This window comes from Morone saxatilis, unplaced genomic scaffold, assembly GCF_004916995.1.
Source record: "Morone saxatilis isolate NCDOM2014 unplaced genomic scaffold, NCSU_SB_2.0 Contig6, whole genome shotgun sequence".
NCBI classification, from domain to species: domain Eukaryota; kingdom Metazoa; phylum Chordata; class Actinopteri; family Moronidae; genus Morone; species Morone saxatilis.
This window is the reverse complement of record NW_023340206.1, coordinates 3,901,789-3,927,889: the sequence shown is the minus strand read 5'-3', so window position 1 is coordinate 3,927,889 and position 26,101 is coordinate 3,901,789. Positions and strand designations below refer to the sequence as shown.

At 40.1% G+C, this 26,101-nt stretch overlaps 1 protein-coding gene across 1 annotated transcript in view; it reads left to right on the top strand.

Annotated features, from left to right (window-relative positions):
• LOC118340185 (FERM and PDZ domain-containing protein 4-like) overlaps nt 1–26,101 on the top strand; it is a 72,901-nt gene that overhangs the window by 18,730 nt on the left and 28,070 nt on the right. The window lies entirely within an intron of this gene.

Sequence of the window (26,101 nt, the reverse complement as noted above, 5' to 3'; positions counted from 1 at the left end):
ATGTGTGATATTTTTTTTATCAAACTATAGCCCCGAAATCCATCCGTAAACTGAAAGTCAATGATAAGTCATACTTGAGATAAAGCATCAGCTCAAAGTGGACTACAAGTTTGCAGCAAGTTTTTGTATTTGTCCAGAGATGGACTTTAACTTCCCGAGAGTTCGACTAAATCCACTTTCAAATATCTTGACATTGTCTGTCCTCGCATGCATTGCATTATTTATACTGTAAAACTCCCAACTTGTGTGCCTAGAATATATCAAAACAAGTCAACTGAAAATCCTGCTTGATCCATGTCTGGCACAGTGAATTAGATGTTATCCAGTGACAAAGTATTTGTTTGGCATTGCTGCCGTTATTTGATAGTGGAGATGGTTGAGAGGTGGCGTGTATATATCGTACAGTAAATAACAAGAAATGTCAGTATACGTTTGAGGTAGTTTTGAAATCGTCACCATTACATAATGTGAAAAGTAAACTTGATTGTCAAAGAACACTGAATAGTTTTTTTTCTAGTCTCACTAAATATATATATTGGTCACAATTCTTACAAATTGTTTCACAAATTTAAGACATTCTCAACAAAAATAACCATCTGCTGGTATATGATTAAGTGATTTATTTTAGAGATCCAACATGGGGTCGTTCTATTAACAAAAACAGTCTTGGAGCATCATCAGTTTCAGCTGTTTATGCTAAACTTGTCCTATTGCTAGCCATTTTCTCTATTTCATATGGCACAGCTTGTTAGCATTGGATGTAGCTGATGCAGCGTTACCACTCACTATAGCAAGTATAGTAGAACAATATGATCAACATTAGCCACAAAGCTAGTTTAACTCAAAAATGTTTTGAAACTGATTACATCAACATTTTTAAGTAAAACTAACTACATTTTACAAGTTAAAAATAACATTCTTTATCAAGTAGCCTTAGTCATTTTAAGTGAGAATTACTTAATTTTCTCATTTTTATATGTACTGTGAAAACAAAATACCTAGTGAGTATTAATCAGGAATGTTTAATGTCACTTAAAAGAACTTGTAAAAGCGGCTTAACCAATACTTTTTTTAATACGTTTGTGTTACTTAAAAATGTTGACATAATCACTTTCAACAATCTTTTAGAAGTTAAATGAACTTATCTGGTTTTACAGTGTAATGTGGATATGTACAGTAAGACGGCAACATGACTAGACTAATATTAGATTAGATTGTGTATATATAAAATATAAGCCCTCTCGCTTCTTTTCTCCTCCTCTCTTCTTTTCTCTCGTCTCCTCCCCCATACAACCACTTCCCCTCTTGCCCTTTTCCCATCTCTTTCCTTCATTCAACCCTTCAATCTCCTTCTCTGCCGATCCATCATCAAGTCCCACATCACACCTTTGTTTAACAGCCCTTCACCCCACCCATCCCTCCCTCTATCCATTTATCCTCCCTGACCTTTCTTTCTCTCTCTCTATCGCTCTCATACATACACCTACATTGTCCCCCCCTTGTTGTGTCACTCTAGTCCACTTCTCTTTCTCACACCCTCCCTCCGTCTATCCCTCCCCTCCCTGGCATTAGGGTCGTACCAGATTAGACCTGTGTCATAAGGAAAAGAGAGAAAGAGAGATTGCTGGTTGGATTAAAGGGGGTGCAGGAATGAAATTCTATGATCTCATTGTTTCGACGCGTCACATGAAGTTGGTGTGTGTGTGTGTGTGTGTGTGTGCGTGTGTGTGTGTGCATGCGAAGGGTGGCGTCCGCTTTATCCCCTGTAATGACAGGGAGCTGGCCAGAAACGCCTGCAATGTTGCATGCTGGGAAATCACGCATGTGTCTTTTGGAGAGTTTAATGAATTGCTGGTTTTGCATGTTTATTGTATTCATATATCATTATGATGTAGTGTAGATTGGACGGCATATTTAATGACTTTATGATGATGGATTGGGCTATAGAAGCTGCTTGTTACAGAGCAACCAGGTATACATTACCTAATTACAAAGTATACATACATACTAATAATATAAAACTAAAGAACCAAAAAGCGTAATGCAACCTTAAAGACGAACAAATACGTTGAATAATTTTCTTACCTCATAAACCAAACTTGCCTTTGCCTATACACAGCTTTACAGTCTTTTTACCCTTTTTTTTTATTACTGCATTGCTTTTATGATACATATTATAACATTGTTGTGTGCTACTGGGCAACACAATACACAATACAGGAGCTTGCTCCTCAAAACATTTCTCTACAGCAACACTATCTGTCAAACTTGTTTCCTTTGCAGTATGGACTAATTTAATTATTGCTTATTTCCATTTCTATGCTCCTGTAGTGGTGTGAAGAAGGATCAAAATGATTTACTTAAATAAAAGTAACATTGTATTTCAGTAGAAGTATCAGCAACAAAATGTAAAAGTAAACGTACCTATTATGGAGACTAGGCCCTGTCAGTGTATTGGATCATTATTATTCATGTATTAATATGCAGTACTTTAGTGTACATGGTTAAGCTATAAACTTAACTCAACATATTTCACTTGATTTCATGACTACATCTGCTTGAAGCAACTAAAGCATGATGAATATTTGCAGGCAAGTTGGTTAATGTTAGGCAAAGGTCGTGGTTAAATGTTGAAAAGGTGACCTGCAATTGTTTTAATTGCCCGAACTTAACCGCATGCTCATCTCGTAATGCAGACTCCATCCACGCTGACCTCCTCCCTTTGACAGTCTAAAGACGTCACATATCACGAATTGAAACCAAGTGTTGCCAGTGAGCATAATCCAGGTAGCAACAGCGCTCCCATCAAAAGTAGTACATTTTCTAGCTAGATAGGGTTGGCTCTGTGTACATTTGTCAGTGTTCTGCAGCATACAGAACAAGTAGCGAGATGGCTTTTGCAAAGGGGACCGTGATTTATGTATGAACACCACCACTCAGAGACTCAAGGGAATGTCAAAGTCGTCAAGGTCCAAATTTTAACCGGCAGAAAAAAAAGAGACAAAGCTCGATCATTTCCTTATCTGTCATCGGCTGATCAGCCAGATGTTTTATTGTGTGATGGATGTGCTTCAGTACAGAACATTTCAACTACTAGTTTGTTGTCCCCGAAGCAGCCCCTGGCGAAAATCTCATTACAGGATGCTATTATGGTATGGTTATATCGTTGGACATGTAACATCCTGTTCTTTTAAAGGAGACAGAAGAGATGTCTAGATACAGATACACCACACTCAAACACACACACAATTACACACAGGTTAATGATTATCTCTAGGTGTGTGTCAACCATCATAGACCACAAGCTGAAGGAGCGCTGAATGCCAATGTGATGTGTAATAATGCAGCACACAGGCTTTGTCTTCCTCGCTTTTCTCGCACAGTCACTCACACTTGAATGGCGACCTTGGGCTATATTGTTATTCATTAGTGGACAGAGGCGAGCAGACTGCCTCATCTCCTCTTATCTCTATGGGACACAAACCAGCAGTGGGGATGCTGGTGGCGTTCCTATCTGTCCTCACTGTAATAAGCATCACTGTTTCACATCAGCCGACCGGAGAGATCAGACAGCAGCCTCCAAAGATAAAAGGAAGGTCCTGCTGTCCTGTCCATCAGCTGCTTAACACTTTCATAGACTGTAAATATTAGTTGTTTTTTTAATTAAAACAGACATTTAGTTTTTTTATTTCAGAATTTGGGAAAAGATGAACAAAAGCTGTGGAAAGCCCAGATTGCTTTATCTCTCTCATATGGAGCAAAATAACTGGCAGGCAGGATAATTGGCTGACTGGTACCCTGGTAATTTAAAAGCAGTATTTTCTACAACTTTAAGGAATAGTCAGCGACTTTTTTCAAATGACATTTGTGGATTGCCACTTCAAAATCACCAAACTGAAACAAACGACAACCTTACAAATGCCACCTGTTGTGTCATGTGTTCATGAGAGGTTCTGACATGAAATCAAAAACATCTTTCAAAAGCAACATGGTTAGTGACAGTATGAGATGTGGTAAGCTGACAATCATGGACATGTTAGATGAGAGAATTTTCTAATATTTCACAAATTTGTACCAAGTCAAGACTTAGGTATGTTTCTCCCGTGTCACAATTTCAATCACCACATTGACTGTTGCCGTCGGTTTTTTGTTGATCACAGCGGAGTCTCTCCATTCGAATGTGACAATCTGAGGTATCATCTGTTGTCTGTCTGCTGGTCTGCACTGCCAAATGCACCTTCCCCTTCTGCTCGCAGAACATGTGAAGTGAATGCTCTTGGATCGGTTCACCAGTTGACATGAAAATTAAAAGCGTTTATTCTCTGCATACTGTTTTATAGCAGCATTTTTGGGCACCATAAAGTGGACATGTATTTTTGTCCAATGTCAAGAAACCCTAAATGAATTTATGAAGCAGAAGTTGTAGAAAGAAAATACTTTTTACTTGTTTCTTTTGCTTGTGTTTGGTTGTGGTATCAGAGTTTGTTTCATAATGCAATTTTTCAAAGTTGGAACTGTTTGAGTCCCTCTGAGATGGAGCAACTGTTCATAACATTTTCAGAGAAGCTTTGAAAGTTGAATGGGTGGCCGAGTCACTGGAGGTGGAACCAGTGAAGTGTGCAAGTAAATTGCATGCTTAGAAGTAAAAGGTCCTGAATGTCCTTCACACACCCCACTCACAAAGTTAGGAACGCAGACTTGTTTAATAAACCATCTTTTTTTCCCTTTTCTTGCATATTTATTATGCATTTCCACCTCAGCGTGTGAGTTTTAGTGAACTGAATTGCTCACTTTCTCAAAGAAGGGTGACAAATAAGAAAATCTGAATCAGTCTTTTTTTAAGAAAGAAAACAGGTTTGCCTGCAGTCTGAACTTAATTCTTCGCAGAAGTTATCAGATATGGCACAAAGGCAACAGCACCTCACAAGGGGGTTAGTTCAAGGAGGTTAGTGGAAAAACTGGTGCTCAACCGACTCTGTGTCCTGTCTTGCATCCCTTTATGAAACAAGTCATAACAATAAAATGGGAATTTGTGGACCCTGGCAAAAGTTCATTCACTCTCCCCCACTTCTTCATTCATTCCTCCCTCCCAGCCCTTATGCCTCTTGGCCCCTATCCACTCTCATACATCCCTGCTTCCCTTTATTATCCAGTCAATTTAAAATTAGGCAACTCCTTCCTCAATCACTATCCAATCTCTTAAGCCCAAAGGTACCACTCCTCTAACATACCCACACTGGAACCAATCATTCTTCACTTTTTCCTTTGCCAATCCAATCAGCTCCTCCTGCACTGCACTTCTTCCAGCTTCTGGATTGATTCCTGAAAACTGTTATCCAAAAAAGCTCCCACTGATGCACAACACTAGATATCCCGAAATAGCTTCTGTCTGTAATAAATTCTGACAGGAAATTGAATGCGCTAACAGATAAAGGGGTCTTCATTCATTTGTCTCTTTCTCGTCCTGTTACCAAACCAGTATGAAATTATGGGAGGCTTTTATAGGCCTTTTATATCCTGCCGCCCACAAAGTGCATTTGATGTGTGTGGATGCATGCGCTTTTGTGTGCGCCTAAGGGAGGACCAGGGTCATCAAAGAGTTTTTGCATCAAAGCTGCCTGACGTAAATCTGCTCCTATCTGACACCAATCATGGGTTCTTGCACGTTTTAGGTTATTTTCTATCAACTGAGTGCCCTAATGATGGCACTCTCCTAAGATGAGGATCTCAAACTCAAATTGGCTTGGCACCATTGCTGGTAATGTCATCTCATAGGAGGGCTACTTTTACGGTCAATTACTACAAGAAGGCGCAATATTCTGAAAATACTTCCATCGCATTTTTATACATTTTTATGTCATCAAAAGCCCTGAAACCTGCTCACTTCTAATTAATTGTTTGCACACATTTGGGGGCGAGTTTGACCCTTATCATTATTTTGTGCCAAACAAAACAAATGCCTAAAAAATAACTGTGTTTTTATTTTAATTGTATTAAAAAAAAAAAAGTTTAAATTTATATGAAACAACTAGAAAAAATAATCTTGTCTGCAAGGTATATTCTGTTTTTGACTGCGTGTTGAGGGCCAGAAGGAGAGGGATGGAGGACGAGAAATAAGACACCTGTCCAAACACCTGTCATTTAAAGTGGGGGTTTAAATGAGTTTCTACCTTCCAGGAAGCCATTGGTTTAAACTTGTTTAAGATAGCCAATCTACTGTATCATTGTCCACATCTTGTTGCCTTTTATTTTTAGCCATGCTAGCAATGTGGCTCTAGGGATTGCAGTGGTTCGTTGGTCAGTCAACCGCTTTTGTTCGGACTGAAATATATCAGCAACTATTGGATAGATTGATAGGACATTTGGTCACACAAGTGTGGCTGAAGTGTTTTTTACTGTACTTGATTTGCTCTCGAAAGGCGACAGAAGAGCTCGAGTGTTCCACCCCTGGCTCCTTTCTCACAGCTACACAGCTGACCAGTCATCGCGTCAAGTGGGTGTGACTGGCGGCTCATCAGTTTTCTTAAAGTTAAGGAAATTTTTGGACACAGGGCCCCCAATCTGACCTTGGAAAGGTGTGAGGGGTTAGTTCTAATGGAGTAAACTGGTCCCTTAACCCAGAAGAGACACAATAAGTAACTTTAGGAATTTAGGAAAAACCATAACACCATAGCACTATTTCTACAATGTTTGAAAATAAAAAAACGCACGTCACTGTATAATGATTTAAAATTGGACACAATGTTATGCTGCCATATCTGAAGACAGTCAGCAATATTCTTAAAAACTTTTTTTCTTAAAAAAGACAGAGGCTCAAACTTTTAATGTGATCAAGCAGTCTTGCATTGCTCCCTGGAGTAACGTTCACGGTCATAAATAGTGATTAGACTGTCCTAAACCATCAGGAAAACTTTTATGAGTTCTTAAATCTTGTGGCGTTCATCTCGAGGTTATTCGCTTCCATTTTTTTTAATTTCATCTGTCGGTTGACATTATGTCTCCCCTCCGCTGTCCTGATCTGCCAACTACAAATTTAAGAAAGTGGCAGAATCCAATCTATTAATTATCGTCACTTAAGACTGTCTATTGACATTGGCGAAGGCGGGCCAGGTGAATTAAATAACCTGCTTGCTGACTTAATTGGGATTCTCATTACCTTGTACTGTTACATGTGTGAATCACTAAAATAATCACAGTAAGAAAAATCTTCTCCTTTCATTCCACGCCCAGTTGAGTTAAGTTGGATCACATGGGATGCTAAACATGCTTTCCACCCTTTTGCATTCAATTAAAGTTAATCATCACCACTGAGGTTCATTTGTGGTTCGTCCTTGGCCCCTTGTGGCACGGGGCCAGCAGGAGCAGCATCTCGCTAAGGCTGAACCATCTGTGCACACAAACACACAGACGCAAAGAATGTTCTTGTCAAAAAACAAAAACAACCTGTAACAGCGATCAACCTTGAGTCTATTATATTCTCAAAATTTGGTTTGTGCTTTGGAAACATTAACAAAATAGTATTTCAGGAGTTTGTCAGGATTTCTATTTCCTCCTTTCATTCGAAAAAATGCCGCCACATTTTCAGACAGACAAATGATACAAAGCCAAATGTTCCTTCTGGATGAGAGCGAACAGGGAACAAGGAAGGACAAGGAAGCCGTCTGTGGTCTACAAGACTAATGCAGTATGAGTGTGCACAGGCTCACTTAGTGAAACCAAACAGGGCGAGGAAAAAAGAAAATACTGAGAGACGGGGTCTTGCTCCCATCAGCGTCCCATTCTGCAGAGTCAGCATTCCTCTGCCCATCATCCCCCACCTCCCCTCCCTTCTCTGTCTCTCTCAGTTGCTTTTCTCTTTACAACCAAAGCACTTTTACTCTCCTCTTTGTCCCTCCTCCATCTTTCATCTTGATTTCCCCTTCTTGTAGCCCTCCTTCCCCTGCATCCTTTCATCGTCCTCTTCTCTGCCCTGCAAAGGGACTTGCAGCTCAGATGAACGTGGGGCAAAGCGGGAGCCAGAGAGCATCCGTCATCCATTCGCTTTGTCCTCCCCCCCACACACACACTTCCCTCCCACCCTCCCTCTCTCTCTATCCCACCCCTCTTCTATCCTCTCTCCCTCCTCCTCTCTTCTCCCCTGCTTGTCTCAGCCAGGATCGCTGCACTTCTCCATGCGCCGAGATGGAGAGCGCACACAGTGGGCTTATTGCAGCTCAACTAAGCCAGGTGGAGAGCAGTGGAAAGGGCTGACTCGTCCCAGAGAGAGCAGAGAGGTGGGAGGTGACCCTCAACGTCTCTGTCATCACTTAAGAACGCAGCATTGTGGAAAGACAGGGAATTGGACTGTTTGCGCATCGGACGGGACATTCAACAAGGGTGATACTTGCTGTCGTCTAAGTTTATTTCCTTAAACTGTGAGAATTTCCTGAATTTTGTGCTCAAAAGGCTTTTGTTGACTCTTGTTATGGATCCCGGATGAAACTGGATTGTCTGGGTTATAAATGCGAAGGGACTTGGACGTGGATTAGAATGCTGATGTGGAGCACCTGAGCTTTGGGACATAGCGCTCTGTAGCAGGACCACATGGACATGTTTGGTTTCTCAAAGATGCCAAAGCTGTCTGGGTGAGTGTGTGTGTTCTTCTACTGCTGTTCTCTGGGGGCACTACAAATAATGTGTCTTTGACTTTTTATTCCAATTTCTAGACAAATGTCACTTGCTTGGGAGCAAAGTCAAGATAATCCATGCGAGATTTTTCTTGCAGTGACATTCACCTTGTCCACCGCTGTGTGCTTCACCCCAGAAGTTTTATGACTCTCAGAATGAATGAAACGAAAGTGTTTCAAATAAGACACTTTGCACAAGGTCAGAAAGAATGTTTGATGAATCAAAAAAAAAGAAGAAGCTGCGTCTGATCTGTATGTTGCACAAAACAAATTTGAGGTTGTTTCTGATGTATTCTGCTCTGTCAGTGTGAGAGGCCTGATGAGTGACTAAGTCATCAAAATGTTGAGATTCTGTAAGGCTTGTATAGTGACAACGTAGGGTCAGCAAATGTGGGAAATGGAAGGCGGAATAGAACCAGAGAGTCCAAGGAGCAAGCCGATAGTGTGAGGGATTGTGAAACAGATAAAGAAACAACAGAGGACGGACAATGGTTACTGAAAAGGATGGGAGCACAAAGTGAACCAGTGGAGCCAAAAGGAAGAGGTGTAACAAGACTACTAAGTACTTAAAAAGACAGCTTGGTTTAAAAATCTGCTCCAGAAAAGGAAGCTCAGCTTGAGAAACCCTCTCCAGTCCCCGTGGTGCGCAACCACGCCCACTGCAATTACACAATAATGGCAAATGATTCAAAAATGTCCTAAAGATGCAATTATGTCCTACTTTGATTCAAGTAAACAATCCAGTGTTGCAGTTTTACATTCTGAACAAGCTGAATTGAATCATCAGGCCTGAAATGTGAATAATAGCTAAGAAGTCTTAAGACAGAGAAGACTATATATATAAGTAGGAGCTGCAGCTATAATGAAGAGCTCAGCACACAACAATCCCCGCTCACTATGCCATTCACATATACACACACTACACGATACGATGCGTGGACACATGTACTTCAATACATGTTTGCATGATCCTTGACTCATACGTGGTCACATCAGTAAGCCCGCTAAACATGGCTCATGACAAATCCTTTAAACCCACACATATACACAGTCGGAGGTTAGCATCTGGAGTGGAACTTTCTTTCTTCGTCGTGGTTCAGATTTAACAACAATACGGCTTTTTGGAGACAATATTTCCACATCGTTAAAAAGATATTCACTAAAGTTTGAGCAAAGTTTGAGGGAGCACATCTGACCTCACTGCAAGAACAGTTGTGGTACAGTATTAGCTATAGGCTAAGTTAGCGCCAGCAGTTTATAACACTGACAGGAGCACAGTTAAATCTCTTTTTATTTCCCAAATAATGAAGTTTTATTCCTGTATTTGCTGCAGTCTTTCAAGTTAATGAGACCACAGTTATGATCTTCATGATTGTGAAACACTAAACTTTGCTTTAGCGGAAATCAAATCACAAACGCAATAAATGTAATTTGCAGATTAAGTGGTAATAAGACATGATTTTAGCATACGGTTCGCACATTTGCAAGAAATTATTAGTGAGCATAACTATCATGAACTTTTTGAACATTTGTCATTGTGTTTTTGAAATTTCTCAGCTCCAAATGACCTAACTCTGCTCAATCATGTGTGCGATTTTTCAGTTCATGTTTTTCTTCACCATATTAACACCTAAAAACAAAAAAAACTGGTGGCCTTCTGTGGCACAGCAGATAACACTGGTTGTTTTAAGCATGACCGCAATTGTTCCCTAAACGTAAGTGTTTATAACCCTAACGTGACGACAAAAGTCCTGTAACCTTAGAACCTTGATCTTTCCCTAAACCTAATGTGTTTGTGCCGAAACCTAACCAAGCCAAAAGGATGTCGTCCTGCCGATATGGTAAGGTCAGAAAACGCTTACGTATCACTCTAGAAGGTCTGGGCAAACAGCATATTTTTCATTTAATTTGGAGGACTTGTTAGCGATGGTCATAGTCCTGTCATAAATCTGTGAATGTGTGGTTTAGTAACACATCACTCGATCCTTCTGTCGTGTCTCACTTTGCAGAGCATTAAAGAAGCAAGGCTATTTTAAAATACCATTTAGAAGTCAACAAAAAAAAAACAAGGCTGATTTTTTTTATTACCAAATTAACTAAATATATAAGAAAACCAAAGCAACACACTGTGCTTTTAACGCCTGTGAAGCACAGTATTAACATCCAGAATCTTTGAGGACTATCCCGATAAATCATAAGGAGAAAAATAAACAGTTAAAGCGTTATTTAAATGAGTTTCTCCCAGACTTCATTTCAACAAGTATTCCAAACAACACATAAAATGGAGAACAGTCATATTTTGCACATAAATGTAAATTAATGTGTCTCACAGCACAGAAGTCTAAAGTGCCTAAAGTGGGCATGTGTTGCACATTATCACATTTTTATCTTTTTTGACTTCTGATTTGAATAAATAGCTTCCATTTCTCATAAGTAGTGCTTCCCCTCCACTTGTTTTCCAAGAGTTTTACCCTCCTGGGAACCATATTCATAATGTTCACCACACCCGCTTTTACACATTTGGCTCCATCCCTTGTTGACAGACTGTAAAATGGCTAAAATTAATAAAGGTGTAATGCTAACAGGCACCAAGAGAGTGTTTGCATCACTGGCAAGTTAGCTGCACTTTGGTTGTACCCAGCTGGCCGTTGTGTATCCATGAGCTGTCATAATACAATTTTGGAGCCTTCTGTTTGCACATAGCATACAAGCCAACTTTGCTTCATAAACCTTAATGAGAAGTTGTGGATCATTTATCACTTTTTAATTTTCGTGATAAATCACTCATAGTGATGGCAAGATGGAAAATAAAACAGCTGCAGCAGGTGAGAGGAATCTGTGGTCTTCCTGTTTGTGTTTGTTGTTGTTTTTTATTCTAACTATAGACTAATGAGTGTTTTGTCATCACACATCTGGCTTCATTTCGAAAAACATTAACCATAATCTCTCTTATCCATTTCAATTCATGCATCCTAAAGACAAAGACAGGACCTGTATCAGCGTTTGTAGTGTGGGAAAAAGCTTGGCTTTAGTGTGTCGGCATTTGGCAGTAAAACTAGCCAGCAGGGCTTGTTTGTGTTCTGAATATCAGATTACAATAATGCGTGCCAAATTGCCTTCTGCTTTATGCCAATGCATGCTGCTATTTCAGAGGGCAAAGTTCCATTGTACTGAGAGCCATCTGACAAGTTGTGGAGTATTGAGAGTGATTTTCAATTCTGAGTAAGTCAGGGCGCTTGTTACTTAAAATCACCTGTAATATTTTCATGATCATTTCAAATACCTTAGTGAGAAAGTTGCATTTTTATATGCAGAATTTCTGCCTCTGTTGTACTATTGTAGCAAATGTTTGTGACTCATACATTTGTGACACAAGCTCAACCGTTCAAGGGAGGGGAGGGGTACTACGAATATGTATGTACATAAACGTATAAAAGGACCTCTGTTGTTTGTTTGTAACAGTGCTCTAAGGTTACATCACTATCGAGTATGATATCAATTGCTTTGTTTGCGAAAAAATTTTTGCAGACATAAAAGATGAAATATGTTCTTCCGTGGTGTAATTACAGTTCTTTATGGTCATTTACAATCCCTATCCTCAGGCAAAAATATTGGTTTAGGTTTAGGTTAGGGGGAAAAGATTGTGTATGGCAAATAGATTGGTTAAGGCATGGTTATTGTAACTAAAACACTTGATTAAAGGCACCCTGTTCAGGTTTTGACCTGTAGTAGTGCTATAGTGCAGAACCCACATCGCACGTTTAAGGTCAGTGTGAGATTGTAGTTACGGTCGATAAAAAAGCATTAATTGTTGATTTGTGACCGGACACAAACTCCGATCTCCTGTATGAAAGCCTAATGTGCAATGCGCTCATCAACCAACGTGACCTCCACAGCCATATTTCTTCACCGCGGTACATATAGGGCGCACCACTTCCTCCGGTGGCCCTGGCTGCTGTCACTGGACGTAAATCATGTGGGGCAGAGTCATCCAATATGGACATAGGAGGACTAGGATACTGAGGTGTTATTTCCATATTTGTCAACCGCTCACCTCAGATGTCCAAGTTCCTCTGTGGCAAAAGGGATGGTTGCAACTTCAGTACTTCACAGTTTACAGGGTTTTTACTGAGGTCACATGCCCATATGTAAACTGAAAGAGTAACTGCTTGCTCTTATCGTTCCTCCCTGCCTCCACAACCACACCACAGAATGGGAGACAAAATCTGTGTAATCATGCATTCTTGAAAGAAACAGTTTGATCATTTGGGAAACACAGCTATTGGCTTTCTTGCCAAGAGTTAGACGAGGAGATCTAATTACCACTTCCTCATGCTGTATGCTATAGGACTCTCCAGCCAGAAACACAGTTTAGCCTAGCTTAATTAAGACTGGAAGCAGCGGGGAGAAATGGCAAGCCTGGCCCTGTCTGGACAGATAGGTTAACTGTTTTCCTCTGCTTCCAGTCTTGCTTGCTCTAGCTGCATATATATCTAACTCTCTGCAAGAAGAGTATTCCCAAAATGTCAAACTTTTAAGTACAGGCCAAGGCCTTTATGAGATGAGCAGTTTGAGTGTGTTTACAGCCTTTTTAGTTTGAATTTCCCCTTATAGCGACTAATAACTATTCTTTAACAGCACCATAGATATCTGTTGCTCCAAATATTTATCAACTATTTGTATTTTTTCACAAATTTTGCAGTCATTTGGTGTAGTAGGACGTGTGGCTGCAGAGAGCACATAGGTCAGAACAAAGAGGAGGGAAAAAACAACATCAGGCTACAGCGCTAACCCCCCCCCCCCCCCCAAACTCATTTCTCTCTTTCTCACTCTCTGCCTGTAACCCTTAAAGTTGCACGATTTTCTTGATTTGAGTCTGGATAATCCTCCTAAGGGATTTGGTCGGCGATCACTGCAGGAGGGGCCGGCAGGGTGAACACACTGTCGGGCTGTTTCATTCAGTGTATGAAATCACATCTCTCCCTCTCTCTCCCTTACCTATCTCCTTTATATGGCGGCACATCCATCCACTTATCGGTGCATCTATCCCTGCCTGTAATTTAAACCCGGTACAGTCTGCTTCATAGATATGATCCATCTTTCAAATTGACATATTGAAACTGATATGGTTTTCAATTGTGTCAGGATGCTGAAATATATATTTTCGGGCATGTTTTGTTTATACATATGTTCAAAAACTACCATACTTTTTTATTCTAAGTGTAAAGCCACAGAAGCAACTTTAATTTCAGCCCAGCAGAATAACACATTTGTTATCTCTCAGCGCTTATTTGATAATATACCAGCTCTGAAATGGAATGCTTTAATCAGTCCTTCATTCTCTTCTGCGGGGATTCATTTCCTGGTGAACACTAATATTCTGTTATGTTATGATTAGCACATTTTACTTCCCATAATTCCAGTCATCTCTCACGCCAGATGATACTGAAAGACCGGAGTTGATGCGCTTCATGCTTGCGCTTCTCTTTGACGAGAGACCAAATTTGATCAATTATGCAAATGGTAAAAAACCCATTTTGTTTCTCGCTCCGTTCAGATGCGAACTTCCTTCCCTCGCCTCTGCTGCGCAAAAACAAATAACTTTTTAGAGCAAGCATCATCTCCCAATTACGCTTCAATTCTCAAACAGCAAGCAAACTGAAATTCAGACTCGATATGCCTGCTGATCAGTGATTCGCTTATTGAGTTTTTGCCCACAGGAGTGTGTCACATGTTCTGTAAATGTTAAGAGAATTCGACATACAGCATGTGTTCTCTCTGTTAGCACTTATATCTCATGTATTCTGCATGGAGGTCCCACTGCTTAGTGCATTATTTAATCACACATTGGTGCATAGGCTTTTTCTGCATAAATGGATAGCTGCCTTGTTGTAACCCATCAGTGGCTGCGGAAGTTCAAACCGAGGCATTTCTTTATACTGAGACAACCTTCTCTTTTCCCTAACGCCCATCATAACAAGGCATGTAATGGTGTTTGGCCTTAGGTTGAACCCCATAATAATCACGGAGAACAAAGGCACTAAAACCACCCATGTGTCCCACGATGGTTCACTCAAGTGACTGATCTTTTTTCTGAAGTGTTAGCTTCATTCTAACACTAAAGAATACACTAAGTTGAGTCAGCAGCTTGCTACAATACTACATCTTTCAACTGAATAGTCTGTGGGCGATGTATTCAGGTTCAGTTTAAGAATTATTTCTAAAAGTGAACCTGAATTGCTACATTGTGTTGACGTATAGAAGCTACTGACTGGGTGACATACAGTAGCTTGATACTACTACAATAGGCAACATCGGAGTCTTGTCGTCATCTTGAGGATGCTAGGCAACCACAGTTTTACCTCTTAATTTTTGAAAGAATGAAACAAACAACATAGAACTTACTGAGCTTTAGAGGTGCTAGATCTTCGAAAGGATGCGCCTTCCCAGTATTTTGTTTGTGGTGCTGAAAGTCATATAAGTTCTAATGCTGAATACCCAAAGGCAAAAAAGGGTAGCACACACACAGATTTCCAGTTGATTAATCTCAATTTCACCAATTTATCTATATAATTAACATTTTAGCCCGGTGACCTTCATCTTTTGTGTTGTTCGTGGTTTTTTGTATCTTTGGACAGAGCAATGCAAGCTTATTCTGGCTCCAGCTTCACAGATAACATACAGACGTAAGAGTGGTATCGATCTTCTCATCTGACTCTCAGCAACAAAGTGAATAAGTGTAATTCTTAAAATGCCTTCTATTACAAAGACTGATTGCCCTTGGCAGAAGAAATCCTAACTGCATGTGAAATTACAGATGCAGCTATCCTAAGAGGTGGCACGACATGTATATTTTCTACTTTTGGGCTTACATTTAAGTTTAAACCATGGGATTGTGTGCGCTGTACTCCATCGGTAGAGTTGCACAAAGCACAGCGCATTTACAGGAAAACAACTAGAGAAACAACTCTTTGCAAACATGAATGCTGACATGCTACATTTCTTGTACATTTACAGAGTTAGGTGCATGTCTCGATGTACTGTGCCTTTGCCCTCCACTTTCCGTACCATTTACCCGTACAGCTGTTCCCTTTTCAGATAAATGCTCATGGATGCATTCACTAGCAAAGTATGCTAAAGTATTAAAACACCAAACTACACATGGGTGATTTTGGCATCTGTGTTTGCATTACATAACAAGTAACAAGTAAAAACTACATATTTCTATAAGTGAACAGAAATCGGGACAGATTTGGTCACTCACATACTGTGAAGTAGAATAATCTGTGTATAAGGATGTTTCACAGTCATACAGCCATACTGTACATTGCTCTTAGCAAGTGCATACTCAATAATTGATCACTTTAGCTTAGTTTTACTACATGGAGTGAGCAATTCTGTGGTTGTAGGACAGAAGAAAAGTTAAAAATATCTCCTACATCTTACGCTTTATATTCTCTCCCACAGTTTGCAACAGGGAACGAGACAGCACTCTGTGAAACAAATGAATCAAACGTGACAGAAGAAATGTGGAATTAATGAACACTGGTGGTTTGATATCAGCTGGGATTTCTCACATCTGAGCGTCACATAAGCTGTCAGTTATAACAAAGTAGACTAAACAGACTTTCAGATGCTTATACTTTCTTTCATTCACCTTTTTAGCGCATTCTGCCCAGCAGTTTGATAGAGTGAGGGTTAAATGAAAAAGAGCGAGGTGAGATTTAAGTGAATGTAGTAAAACGATGTGTAAAGATGACCGACTGACAAGACAAGTGATGAATGAGCTCACGCTGACTTCAGCCAGTTGTCTGTTTGCTGATACAACTGTTTGTTACAGAGGCTAGTGGAGTGATTAGTTCTGCTCCAAATACTACCACATAATACTTAAGTGCCACTGTGTATCAGAGCCACGCTGTCACACAAACACACACACACCTAATGTACTGTAAACCTTCATACAGTACAGTACTGGTAAAACACTGGTAAAACGTGTTCAAGCCTGGCCTGTATGTATATGTGTCTACATGAAGTCATGGGTCCTAAACCAATTCCTCCACTGATTGAACATGGGTACTGCTTTCCCTAATTGGATTCAAATGAAATGATTAATTCAATTTAAAGTAAATTGAAAAGCCAAACATCAGTTCAGCGCTCCTGATTCTCTGACCGTCGGAGTGAAGCTTGGTGGAAATGAGTTAGAGTAGCAACTGAGCTGCACATCTGCATTTTTCACAGCGCAACACATTGGAAGACAGGAAGCATCAGACTGTCTCTGGTTTAAATACACTGGAAGCAAACTGTGAGCGATCACTGAATAGGAAACTGTCAGTTTATAGCTGATGCTTTGTTCATCCTCTTTTTGTGTTTAGCTCCCGCACACAGCCGCCGATATGTAAAAATGTACCCGAGGCCCATGTTCTTTAAAAGCCAATGAAATCAAATGAAATCAGTTCATTTCATTTATTGCTGTGCATGCTTTAGCAACTGCTGTTCTCATCCCCACTGACCAATCAAGGAACGCTCAGTGTTAAAGCACAGGTGATTCTGTGACGTCAGCACCTCCAAATTGACAAGCAATATGCAAATCAACCCCAAGAGGATGGATTCAACCATAAACCTATAAAGAAAACATGTACTTCTGCAGATTTCTGGATGTGGGAGTAATAAATATTATTGAAAGGCAACCATTGTGCATGAAATTCAGATGTGCAAATTAAACAGATTAGATACAACATGTACTAAGGTCCAGTGTGTAACATTTAGGAGGATCTATTGGCAGAAATGGAATATAAATTACAATCAAGTACAATCAACTGAAAATAAGAATGAGCCATTTTTATGTACATAGGGAGCAGGTCCTCTTCTACAGAGGCCGCCATGTTGAACCGCCATGTTTCTACAGCGTATAAATAGGGCCTTTCCCATTTTTTGCAAGTTCTCCGGCCACGGTAGTTGAGCTGTATTCAAATTGTTGCAATCTGCAACTTACCCACTAGATGTCACTAAATCGTACACAACTTTGGACAGAATCAGGTTTGGTTTTGGTTTCCAGTCTTCATGCTAAGCTAGGCTAACCACATCCTGACTCCAGCCAGCTCTCTACTTAACACAGAGACATTAGATTGATATGTTCTCATCTTACCCTCAGAAAGATAAGATAAGATATTCCTTTTCCTTTATTAAGAAAGCATATAATCATATTTTGCTAAATGTTTAAGTTCTGATTTCTGTTTCTGCTTCAGAAAACGAGCGTCTGGCAACATGTGATCGGTGGCACATCCTACCCGACTACACTGTTTATTTTCTTTCTCTTTACTACGAATGCACTCAGAGAGTAAAAGAGATTTTTCTTCCGACGTTCAGAAACGAGACACGAGTGTTTCGTTTTCATCCTAATGATCACTATCCTCCTCCTGTGTAATCTTATTTAGGGAGCGTTTAGCGACGCTTGTCCTACGGCGGTATTTTTAGCCTGCGGAATTATGCTTCAGTGTTTAGTGCAGATGTTCTAGTCGGCTGTAATGTTTTCAGCCTGTGTGTGTTTTGACATAGACTGAATGCACCCAGTGATAAATGTCACTCGAGTGTATTTAGTGTATACTCACAGACTCTGCTGCCGTGGATTCTATTACACACTGTAAGCAGATATGCATGTACACACATCGTGCTCTTTCTCCAACCTTTACAATTGACGTGAACCAAATAGACAGACGTAGTCAATGCTTGGACGTCATCGCATCACGCGAGTACAGTCAACCAACCAGAAACTAATTGGTAGTGAAACTCCCCATAGGCATGACCTCAAATACAGTACACTCCCCAGCCCAAATATGAACAAGAATAAAGAGTTTGACACAGAAAGCAAAATGAAGTAAAATCTAAGCCCTCATTTTTAATTTTCGGTGTTCTTCATCACAAACGGGTAAAAGGAAGGTGACTGGTGAGTAATTGCCTTCAGTCGTCTCTGGGGAGGCGTCTGTTTGATAATCTCGAAGCTCATTCTTGGATCCACTAATGGACAGTCAAAGGGTTTTCTCCTCTAGCTTAAAAAATTTATTTTATTGGACACCTGCAGTAAAATAATTGGCCAAGTTTATGTAGAAACATTGACGAAGCTGCAGACAGACAGTACAATAATACAGGAGAAGTTGCCCTGTGCTCGATTGTGTTTTGGCATCAACAGTGAGTTCAAGTGCCGTGTCAGTGGAGGCCAAAAACAGAAATCATTGATTCGACGACAGCATAAACATAATTCAAACAGCCAATCATCAGATTTCTTTTGGAAACATCATTTAAAGCGTGCTCTGCTGCCCTTTGTATTTTCTGCCCCTCGGTTCCACCGGGCTTTATGTGACATTTACAAAGAATCAATGGGCTGTTGTGCTGTGGACTGTGTTGTCCCACAGAGATGTACTGCTGCGCTCCAAAGGTTGACAAGTAACACTGTAAAGTGCTGTAGGTCTGCTGCTGATACAGATACAGTGGGAACTAACAGTGTGTGCCACACAATGACAGGTTGTGGACACAAGGGAACTACAAGCAGGAGAGTTAGTCCTTCAGCAAAATATATTTCATCACTTTCCTCTTGTCCTGATACAACTGAAGGCTTTTCATTTATTCACCTCACGTTGTTTTCCTTTCTGTGACCTGTCCTTCTCACTCCAATCATGTTGAATTATTATTCGCATTTAATTTGTTTAGCGCTAATAATAAGGAATAAATGCTATGAATGATTCCTAGGTGGGATTTTTAGACGGGTTCATTCATAAAAGTCACAATAAATAACAAACAGGCGCGAAATCATCCGCAGCAGATTACTTAAACACTTAAAGGTAATATATCATCTAAAGCAGTACTTCCAGCTGAACAAGCCCGACTTCCTATTGCATTGTAAGGGTCAAGCCACTTATTGATCTTTTCTTCCTCATTTTCATCCCACCAGCAGTCCTGTCAGTCAATCAAAGCTTTGACTTACATGGCTCCCAAAGGGCAGCAGAACATTTACAAACCAGAATAGACGTTATATACCTATACATAGGTTTACCTGTATTTATGTGTGTATGAATGAGCATATGTTTCTTTCATCAACTAATTTATGCTTTCATAATTCCCATAATAATGGCAATTAGAGCTGCAATGATTAAAAAAAATGTCAAAAATGTAATTTAAGTATGAATATCTTTGTGTTGTGGACAAAACAAGACATTTGAGGATGTCACCTTGGGCTTTGAAAAAAACGGTGATCAACATTTTTTACCATTTTCTGAACCAAAAATCTAGTCGATTACTGGAGAAAATGATAGACAGATTAATCAATAACCATTAGTTGCAGCCCTAATGGCAAGTGAGTCTATACATGTGAGTATCCATACTCTCCCCTCCATCAAATAGTCTGTCTACAATGTCAGCCAGTTCGGCAGCATACATACAGGTAACTCCACAAATCTTTAAATCTGTTTAATCAATTTTCTTTTTTTTTATGGTTTCTGGCTTATTTATATTCTGTTTTAGTGTCCTTATATTCTCTGCCAGATCCTATATTTTTAAGTCCCCACTGGCACCTAGAGGTTCCATCTGATATCATATTATCTCATAAATGAACACACTTGTAGCTGCGACCGAATGCAGCAAAACTTTCATTCTATAGAGAAATGTGACCGCCCGACACACTCTCGTCTCAGGCCGTTAAATGCCATTTGCGGTGCAGTTGAGGACAGTCGTTGAGCAGAGATGATGTGTGTGTGTGTTTTTTTTGTTACAGTCGAGAGTCTGGCCAGCAGCCTGTGGAGTCCAAACCTTTCGCAAAAATGGGAAAGAACAGGGCGTGCTCAGTTCTGGTCCGGTACGCCCCTAGTGTGAATGTCTGTGTGTGAGAAAGAGAGCGAGAGAAGGAGAAGAAATGATAGAGAATACAAATAACAAATAGAGCTGAAGTCCTTTAGGCCATATTCTGTATGTTTGACGTGATGCTGATGGGAGCTTCTTTTAGTAATGAAGATGATGAGGTGTAACCAGGCCGGACAGCTGCGATTGATGCAGCTGAATGTGTACTTATTGACATAACCCTGACATGTCTTGGTGCTTGTATATTTGCTATGCGTGTGTATGTCTGCATAGAAGGATCATACATTATTTTTTTGCACTGCATTTACTTGCAAATTAGTATTCCCATCCTGAACAGTGCTGTATAATAGAAGGGAGCTGTCCACGGTCCTGAAATCAGCTGAATGAAAGCATCAATGGAGCAGCTCCCTCGCTCACCTGCTTTGATGTCTTTGTAAGGAGCAGCTCTTTATGGCGAGCTTTTAATTGATTGCATCATCACGCGCCATTGGCATGTTTCCGCATCGGTGAGACCAGTCAAGGGGTTTGTTAAGGAGCCGAGTTTCCTCTCCAGAGGACATAAAGATCCAAATCCCACTAATCAGCTCAAGTACAGTTCAGTCTTTATGATGATCTAAGGCGACAGTTAATATGCGGGGGAAAGATTTTACAGCGCACAGTGCAGCGCAGTGCAACATGACAAATGCAACATTTACCCGCAATCATAAAATATCAGAATAGTGGTGACTCACTGCCTCTGCAGTCAGTGCTGATAAGCTATGGATTTAGCAGCTTGGTGGTTGACAGGAACAAGTGCAAGACCACAGAGTGAAAAGCAAATAAATAACATATTTGGAAAAGAAAAATTCCTTTTGAGATATTGATTTAACATCAACATTTTTTTGCTCTCCATATCAGATTATTGGCATGCCAAGTATGTATACTAGACCTCCTCCAGACCTCTGAATCTCTCATTCTGAATTTTTTTTTCAGGAATTACAAATATTTCTAGCGTTACCAAACAACCAGCGTTTGTTGTTGGAGTTAAGCATTAGGGCATATTTCTTTGCCAAAGGCTGAAAATACACCCATGAAAAATAGTGGTGTAACTCAGTGGTGACAAGTAGTTTAGATTGGCCGAGCTGTACTGGTTGTTTTAAGTCCACTCACAGAAACGACAACTATTAAATCAACACGTTTCCTTTATTGTGGTGGAAAATGAGAGCCAAAGTCAGCTAACTGATAGTTAGCGAGCAAGCTAACGGGACAATAAACGCACGCCCCCCAGCCGAGCGGCAGCTAACGTTAGCTTACATTTAAGACATTGTAATGCGGAATGTTACATGATAGCTTTAACAGGACAATACGTTTATATTGTTTATTTTATAAGAGGTATTTGTAGCATCGACTCATGTGTCTGTTTCTATAACTGCCTCTTTTGCGTAAACAAAAGTGAACGGTGCAACACGATTTATAAACTACAAATGAGCAAATTTTTATATGTTGGTGTGATAAAACCTTAATAAAGCAAAATCACCACCCTTGCAAACAGAAATTGGCACAATGCCAGACTGAATACTGAAGTGAAAACAAAATGGCAGTACACTCTGATAATCAAGTCTGCCATCAGAAGCTTGGATGCTTCAGCTTTAGTAATGATGGACCCCGTCCAAAGTCTTGTTGGCTTAGTGCTACTCATGGTTGTTGTGACAGGAAATCTGAATGTGGTTTTTAAATGGTAAATTAGTTTGGATTGGATGGCTCCATTAACCATGAGTGAATGAGATGGTTCTTGAGGTGCAGTTTTTTTCTGCATTCAGATCCATTATACTTGTTTAGCAAAAAATCCACAAGATGTTCAGAGAGCATGCAGAATGGAGCTTAATGTTCAGCGGGGGTTACATAAAAAGAAACCGTGCGTGTATTGTGTGCATGTGTACGTGCGTGCATGCATGCGTGTGCAAAATGCACTGAGAGCCAAAGCATGTCATCTTCTGGTTGTAAAGCTACATAAAGTGAGAGCACTTTCGGGGGCAACTTTTAACAACGTGCACCAATGTTTCATTTATGAACAGCACAAAGTTGCAGAGAAAGAGTAAGAGAGAGTGAAAAGAGCCAACAAAAGGAAAGAGGGAGTGGATTGGATAAGAGGAAGGTCAGGCGATGGCTGGAGTTGTCCTGTTTGGAGCCTAGAGTGTGGCATGTTGGAACATTAATGCGCATAATGAGGAAGACGAAGAGGGAAGAAGCTCCGTTAGCAAGCAAATTAGGAAATTTCTAGTGACAGATCGATGCCAAATTAGACAATCATATTCTACTGACAAGAGCATGCAGAATGGAACTTAAGGTTCAAGGGGTTACATAAAAAAGTAAACGTGTGCACGCACACTTATGTATGCTTGCGTGTGCGAAATGCACCAAGAGCCAAAGCATGTTGTCTTCGCATAGTAAAGCTATATAAAGTGAGAGCGATTCCAGTGCATCTTCTATCAACATTCTACCAATGTTTCATTTATGAACGGCAAGAAGTTGTGGAGAAAAGAAGAAGGTCAGGCGATGGCTGCCGTTGTCTTTCTAGGAGCCTACAGTGTGTTAAGTTGGAACATTAATGAGCATAATGAGGTAGACTAAGAGGAAAGAACCTCCATTAGCAAGCAATTAGGAAATTTCTATCGACAGATCGATGCTAAATGGGACAATCCTTTTCTACTGACAACAGCACAAATCCAGTTAATTCAGCTTTGCCTGTAACTGTGTAATCCCTATAAAAGTGCCACATTAAGTGCATTTAATAATTAATAAATCATGTGATATAGTGCTGCAACTAATGATTATTTCCAGTTAATCTACTGATTATCTTCTTGATGAATCAATGAATCATTTGTTCATGTCAGGAAATAGTGAAGTTATGGTTTATGGTTTGGTCAACCCCTCGCTTGTTTTGTCTAATCTACAGAATCATCACATTTGAGAAGCTGAAAGCTTAGAAGATTTGGCATTTTTGCTCGGAACATTACTGAAAAGAGCAAATTATTTTCCTGTTAATCGAGCTCAGCTCTAACGTGATATTAAATTTGAGACTTTGGCACAATTCGGGTACACCAACACATCATCTTTGAGAAGACCTAGAGAAGCTTCTAGCAGATTTCTACAGTGTAACAGTATGTCCCAAGAAGTCCGTTGTACTGCATTACAATTGACAATCAAGAGAGAAACATGGCGAACGTGTTAAAAAATCTTTGATCGCCAGCCAGAACCGGCCTAAGTCATTGGCTGATTTATAGCTTTGGTGACCGAAGACACCCTGCTTCAAAATGTGTGTCACATTTTTAGGACCAACTTCTCGTAGCAGTTTCTCGCTTGTAGCAGCGTTCACATTCAGAGAATTTGTTTTTTTCCAGCCTTTTTTAAAAACACTTTTTTTGGGACCCTTTAAACAAGAGTTAGTGTTTTTAATGGAGCCTCTCGCTGAGTTTGAAGATGATACATTCTTGAAACACGCACGCTAAGAGTTATTTCAGGCTAATGGTGAACTTTTTTTCTTTTCTTTATCTGTTTTCTGAGATTTATGCGTTCAGTAGTGTGAAATCACAGCAAGCAGAAAGTTGTCTCTTTGCATCTCATCTCAACTCCCTAGAGCTGAAATATCTCTGATTGGAGCAGATTTTCCTAAAGCACTTAAGTCATTATATCAGTCTATAAAGTAAAGACTGAGAAAGAACACTTTTCCATTTATTGCAGACTCAGCTGGCATTTTAAAGTGAATAAACTCAGAAGAAAGTGACCCAAACCCTGATTTACATTTACCATGTATATTTCACTCTGCTCCACCCACCACTTAACCTAAATGTCCTTGTATTCTGAGAGGGGTCCTCAGCATGCAGGCCACTCAGCAGCTGAGCTTTTGAGAAGAGAAACAGTCTCCCATAGAATTGTGGTTGAGTTTAAATTACCCTAGTTGTCCTGTAGAGTGTAAAGTGGTAAGAATTGGCAGGGGGAGGTGGGTTTTTTTGCGCTACAGGCTGTAGTAAGCATTGTCACGATGTAGGCTAAAGCATCTTGGGAGAGCTCTTTGCCTTTTGTGCAAATTCACTCAGTCTGGATGAAGATCTTGAGGGGTTTTACAAGATTTAATGTCCCGTGTTGACTCTGTGTGTGTGTGTGTGTGTGTGGTCTATTCAAAAATTATTTTCACTCCCAGCAGTAATAAGTAGCCAGGCCATTGGCAGAAACAGCCCTTTAAATGGCCCCAGTCCTGAGGACTGCTGTGTAAATTACAATTTAAATTCTGAATTGTAAATTTGTGTCAATAAAGGTCAACGCAAAAATGCCCCAATGACTCAGATCCCCTTCTGCTGCTCTCCTGATTTTCCCTTAAAGAGACAGCTAGACTGACTAATGTTAGGGTTCAGCGGCAGAGTGGAGCCTAAATTAGACACTTAGTCACATATCAGGGGAAATAACAAAGCAGAGAGCTTGGTAAGTCTGGGGAGGGGAAAGCAACCATGGCCATCATCAAGTTAACATCTTCAGCTGTCTTGGTTGGTCTGACCTACAGTTCAAAACCCATATATATTCAATTTACAATGATATAAAACACATTGAAGAAGCTGGAATCATATTACTTTTTATAAAGGCACTATTTGTAAGCAACTCAATTTAATTTTTAGTTGCTAGCCAGCCACTAACACTTGACAGAAGCAACCATAACAACCTGTAACATCTGTTGTTGCAGTGACAGTAACTGGACATTAATTTAGGAGTGCTCATTTGTGCGCATGACTTTAAAAAACCTGCTACTGCTACAACAAAACAACAGAATCATTGGACAAAAAGACCTATATCTAGTGGCTCTTGCTGAATATGAAAGCTGCAACAATCATATTTACTGATGAAATGAATGAATGTAATAAAAGGGAATGGGGGAAAGGGGGATTATAATCTACTCTGATGGACATGTGTATATGGTACTATATATATTACCTTGGCTGAACGCTGTGATGGATTACTTTACTGGACGGTAACAATCCGAATCAGAGCTGCAGTATATGAGAAATGAAACATTTGTTGAGATGCACCCAGAGCTCAGTGTTTGAGGCTGTGCGTTCTTGCTGACTGGAGCATGTGGCGGCTGAGCAGGGAAGGTCTGCGCCAGCTGGCTGGACTGCTTTCTGTGATAGAGAGGTCTGACATATGATGCAGCAAAAAACGACCCGACTAGCACCAGTAACCACCATCTTTCTTACTTAATACGGATGGGTATTTAATGGTAAAATATGTTCGGGTGGGGAAGTTGCACTGATGAGGATCCATGACTAAAACTCTTTCTCTAACACGGTGACTGTGCTCATGCAAGAGGTTATGCCCTGTCGTGCAATACATCGCTGTGATCCAATCTTTGTGTTTTAAATAACCTAATGAAAAGACAGAGAGGATCAATATCTGTAATGGCAGTCGACGAAGGACCAGCCATGACAAATCAATCAGGAACAGGAGGTTTTACAGGAGAAGTAAACATCAGGATTCTAATTTACTAAAAAACACTGAAATGAAACGGAATATACTGCTCTGTGTTGTGATTTTCTGTCTCATTGCAGACACGGAGAAAG